This window comes from Magnolia sinica, chromosome 17 (assembly GCF_029962835.1).
Source record: "Magnolia sinica isolate HGM2019 chromosome 17, MsV1, whole genome shotgun sequence".
NCBI classification, from domain to species: Eukaryota; Viridiplantae; Streptophyta; class Magnoliopsida; order Magnoliales; family Magnoliaceae; genus Magnolia; species Magnolia sinica.
The window spans coordinates 47,954,727-47,960,490 of NC_080589.1; the positions used below are offsets into that span (position 1 = coordinate 47,954,727).

Sequence of the window (5,764 nt, forward strand, 5' to 3'; positions counted from 1 at the left end):
TCTCAATTATTTTCCATAGATTTTTGTTATTAATTCGCTAAACTATTTGTTGGATTAATTAAGAAGAATCATAAAAATTTGAATTGTGACAACCGGTCCTCGTGAGAACGATCTCATAATATGTACCATATCTACACCTGATTTGTATACTTGCAAGTTTAAAATCATTTAAATCAGGTTGGTTTAAATAAAACACCAAGTTTTTGGCGCCGTTGCCGGGGACTGTTTCGGTCCAATTCGATTTAGGATTCTCTCTTATCATAATTTGTAGCCCTAGGATTTTTCTCACATCATTTTAGGAAACTTAATTTATTTTTATTTTTATTTTTGTTTACAAGAATTAAGGAAGGAAGCTGCAAAATAAAATTGTCTTCAAAAGGAGGAGGTCCCAAATCTTCAAACATTAGCCATCTCCTTTCCCAGGTTCTTTCTTCCAATTCTTGGTTACATAGTTTAATCTTGTTTTTAGGAATTCATAATTTTTAGTTTTATTTCTCTTAGGTTGCATCTTAGTTTAGTTTTCTTTCTTACATTGTAGTAATTCAATTTATGCTAGGACGTAGATCTCTGAACATTGAACTAACACCTTTTGATCTTGAAATAGAAAGAACATTTCGTAGAAGATTTAGAAACATTCTATTTGAAATGGCGGACGAGAATGGAATTAAAGCTCTTAGAGATTATTCAGCTCCTGTCTAATTTAATGCGCCTTCTTGCATAGTGTTGCCAGCCACCACGGCAGCACACTTTGAACTTAAACCTGGGGTCATACAATTGTTGCCCTCCTTCTATGGTTTAGATAAGGAGGATCCATATCATCATGTGAAAGAATTCCTAGACATTTGCTCTACCTTTAGGTTCCAAAACTTTTCAGATGATTCAATCCGTTTGCGTCTTTTTCTTCTTTCTTTAAAGGATAAGGCGAAAGCATGGTTGAATTCTCTAGGAGTTGGGTCTATCACTACTTGGGACCAACTATCTAAGAAGTTCTTAAACAAGTTCTTCCCTGTTCACAAAACTAATGCTCTCCGTAGAGAAATTACTAATTTCACACAAAAAGAGGGTGAGCACTTTCATGAATGTTGGGACAGATGGAAGGACTTGCTTCTTAAGTGTCCACACCATGGTTTTAAGAAGTGGCAACAGGTTCAATACTTCTATGACGGTTTGATACCCCAAAACCGTCGCATGGTTGATGCAACCAGTGGAGGGTCATTCATGACTAAAAGTGATGTCAAAGTGTAGAATTTCTTTGAAACCTTGTGTGAAAACTCCTAGCAATGGGACTATTCAAATAGAGGTGAAAGAAGTCCTCAACCACAGAAGAAAGGTGGTATATATGAGATAGGAGTCACGTTAGATCTTTATGCCAAGATTGATAGCCTGACAAAGAAAGTTAATGCTTTGATGTTGAATAATGGACCTCCACAAACAACTTAAATCGAGTCATGTGCCATATGTTCCAGTCCCACCCATCCTACGCAATCTTGTCCATCTAGTGCAGCATTTTCAGAATTTCTCTCTGAACAAGTGCATGCTATGAATACCTTTCGAAGACGTGGGAATGTTCCTTACTCAGACACTTACAACCCAGGGTGGGCTAGACATCCAAATTTTTCTTGGGCAAAAGGACCACAACAAGGAGGACCATCTGGAAATCCTCTTATACAACCTTACCCACAAGTTGGTAGTCAACAGCTTCAACAGTTTCTGTAATATCAACAACTTCATACACAATCAAGGAAACCATCTCTTAAAGATACACTCAATCTGTTTATGCAGAGTTCTCTTCAATTTCAAAAAGACACCCAACAAACTTTACAAGCTAACCATCAAAGCTTACATGCAAATGCACAATCTATTGCCAACCTGGAAGTACAGTTGGGTTAACTTGCTGCCACATTAAGTGAGAGAGAGAAAGGCAAGTTTCCTATCCAACATGTGGCAAATCCAAAAGGACAGTATGAGATTGGCTCTAATTCAAACCAAGAACAATATCATGAGCAAGCCAAATCAATTATTACCTTTAGGTCCGGTAAACAGATCGAGAATAAAGTAGAGATGCCTAGGGAAGAATCAAATTCCAAATTGGAAGATTAAAATGAAGCAGAGAGACATACTAATGCATCGAAAGCCCAAAAGCACTCTGACTCTCCAGGTACCACTCATGTGCCATCCTATATGCCTAAAGCACCTTTTCCTCAACGTCTGGCACCAGTTAAGAAAGGAAACAACTTTAATGAGATATTGGACATGTTTAAGCAAGTGCAAATTAACATTCCATTGCTTGGTGCTATCAAGCAAGTCCTTGCTTACGCTAAGTTTCTTAAAGATTTATACACTCAAAAGCGTAAGCTGAATGTTCATAAGAAGGTCTTACTTGCAGAGCAACTTAGCTCCATGATTCAAAACAACACCCCTCCTAAATTTAGGGATCCAAGAGCTCCTACCATTTCTTGCGTCATAGGAGATCATAAGGTTGAGAAGGCATTGCTTGATTTAGGGGCCAGTGTTAATTTGTTATCATATTCTGTATATGAGCAGCTAGGACTTGGTGAGCTGAAACTAACTAAAATAACACTACAACTAGCTGATAGATCTGTCAAGGTGCCCCGTGGTGTTATTAAGGATGTGCTAATCCAGGTTGATAAGTTTTATTTTCCAGTGGATTTCATCGTTCTAGATACTCAGCCTATTCAGAATCCTACTAGTCAAATCCCGATTATTCTAGGACGTCCATTCTTAGCCACATCCAATGCTATCATAAATTGCAGGAATGGAGTTATGAAGTTGTCTTTTGGTAACATGAAGATTAAACTTAATGTTTTCAATGCTGGACAACAACCGTCAGACTCAAATGATATATTTGAAGTGAACATGATTGAGAGTCTAGTGCATGACTCTTTCCTTAAATCTTCCGAAGATGCTCTTGAAACTTGTTTAGCACATTTTGGCATAGATTTTGACATAGAAAGTTCCATCCAAGAAGTCAATGCATTACTTGACTCTAATCCTGAAATGGATACTACAAAATGGAAAGCTAGAGTGGAACTTCTTCCACCATCTAAGTCTAAATTGGTCCCGTCTATTGAGAAACCACCCGAACTTGACCTTAAACAATTGCCTGAAACTCTCAAGTATGCATTTTTAGGCCCTTCTGAAACCCAGCCTATCATCATAACTTCTAACCTTGATAAGGAACAGGAGGGTAAGTTGCTTAATGTTCTTAGAGAACATAAAGCAGCTATTGGGTTGACAATAGCTAACATAAAGGGAATAAGCCCCACTGTGTGTATGCATTGTATTCATCTTGAAGAAAATGCAAAAACGTCACGTGAAATGCAAAGGAGACTTAACCCTAACATGAAAGAGGTCATTCGAGCGGAGGTGCTTAAATTGTTAGATGTTGGTATCATTTACCCCATTTCGGATAGCACTTGGGTAAGCCCAGTTCAAGTTGTTCCCACAAAGTCTAGGATTATGGTGAACAAAAATGACAAAAATGAATTAGTGCCAACTCGCATGACTACGAGTTGGCGAGTTTATATTGATTACCGTAAACTGAACCTGGTCACAAGGAATGATCACTTTCCTCTTCTTTTCATAGATCAGATGCTTGAGAGATTGGCAGGGCACAGCTATTATTGTTTCCTAGATGGTTATTCCGAGTATAATCAGATTCCCATTGCTCCAGAGGATCAAGAGAAAACCACATTTACATGTCCTTTTGGTACATATGCCGATCGGCGTATGCCATTTGGGTTGTGTAATGCACCTGCTACTTTTCAACGATGCATGATGAGTATTTTTTCCGACATGGTTGAGCGTTTCCTTGAGATTTTCATGGATGATTTTTCTATTTTTGGCTTTTCCTTTGATGAATGTTTATACCATCTATCTCTTGTCTTGGAAAGATGTAAAAAAACGAACCTGGTATTGAATTGGAAAAAGTGTCATTTTATGGTTCAAAAAGGGATTGACTCGGTCATTTTATTTCAAGTAATGGCATAGAAGTTGATAAAGCCAAGATTGATTTAATTTCTAGTCTTCCTTCACCTAGAACGGTGAAGGAGATTAGATCATTCTTAGGGCATGCGGGATTCTACAGGAGATTCATTAAGGATTTTAGCAAAATTTCTCGACCCATATGCAATTTATTAGCTAAAGATGTTGCATTTGTCCTTAATGATGATTGTCGGAAAGCATTTGATAAGTTGTAGCATTTATTAACTTCTGCTCCAATCATCCAACCACCTAATTGGAGTTTACCCTTTGAACTTATATATGATGCTTCGGATTATGCTGTTGGAGCCGTCCTAGGACAAAGATTGAACAAAATGCCTCATGTCATTTATTATGCTAGTAGGACCTTAAATGATGCTTAACTTAACTACTCTACCACTGAAAAAGAATTGTTGGCAGTGGTATTTGCTCTAGACAAATTCAGGTCGTATCTCATAGGATCAAAGGTTATAGTGTTCTCAGATCATGCAGCATTGAAATATGTTCTTTCTAAAAAAGATGTTAAACCTCGATTGATTCGTTGGATCCTCTTGCTACAAGAATTCGACATTGAAATTCGGGATAAAAAGGGTTCCGAAAATGTGGTAGCTGACCATTTATCTAGACTTGTCTTGGAGTCCACAGTAGATCCTTTGCCAATGAACGAGTCTTTCCCTGATGAACAACTTTTAGCTATTTTCTAATTACCTTGGTATGCGGATATTGTAAATTATCTTGTTACAAGTCAACTTCCTTCTCATTGTACTAAGCAGGATAAATCCAAATTTCTTGCTGAAGTTAAACATTTCTTTTGGGATGGCCCATACTATTCAAAGTTTGTCCTGACCAGGTTATTAGGAGATGTGTGCCTGAGAGTGAGTTTCATAGTATAATCTCCTTTTGTCATGACCATGCATGTGGTGGTCATTTTGGTTCAAAGAAAACAGCTGCAAAAGTTTTACAAAGTGGATTTTATTGGCCTACACTTTTTCGAGACACCCATGCCTTTTGTTCTACATGTGATAGATGCTAACATACGGGTAATATTTCCCACAGGAACATGATGCCACTTATTAATATTCTCATTGTTGAGATATTTAATGTTTGGAGTATTGACTTCATGGATCCATTTCCCTCGTCATTTGGTTATATGTATATCCTTGTAGGCGTCGACTATGTCTCTAAGTGGATTGAAGCAGTGCCATGTAAAACGAATGATAACAAAGTTGTGGTTCACTTCTTGAAAGAAAATATCTTTTCTCGTTTTGGTACTCCTCGAGCAATTATAAGTGATGGGGGAACTCATTTTTGCAATAAACCGTTTGAATCTTTAATGAAGAAGTATTCCATCACCAATAAAGTTGCAATGCCATACCATCCACAAACAAGTGGTCAAGTAGAGGTTTCGAATCGGGAGATAAAATAAATTTTTGAAAAAACGGTTCGCCCTGATCGTAAGGATTGGTCGCAACGTTTGAATGATGCTCTTTGGGCGTATCGTACGGCTTTCAAAACCCCGATTGGAATGTCCCCCTATAGGCTTGTCTTTGGGAAAGCATGTCACTTGCCTGTGGAATTAGAACATCATGCTTATTGGGCCATCAAAACCTTTAATTTTGATTTAAACAAGGCTGGATCGCACCGTAAACTTCAACTCAATGAGTTAGAAGAAATTTGAAATGAGGCATATGAGAATGCCAAAATTTATAAAGAACGGACAAAATTTTTTCATGACAAATCAATTCTCCGCAGGACATTTGAA

The 5,764-nt window shown here is 37.6% G+C and overlaps 1 non-coding gene across 1 annotated transcript; it reads right to left on the reverse strand.

Moving 5' to 3' along the window:
* Positions 1-1,023: 1,023 nt before the first annotated feature.
* Positions 1,024-1,130, reverse strand: LOC131232020 (small nucleolar RNA R71). Its single transcript, XR_009164628.1, has one exon. It is a non-coding gene; the product is annotated as a small nucleolar RNA R71 (small nucleolar RNA).
* Between the last annotated feature and the right edge of the window lie 4,634 nt (positions 1,131-5,764).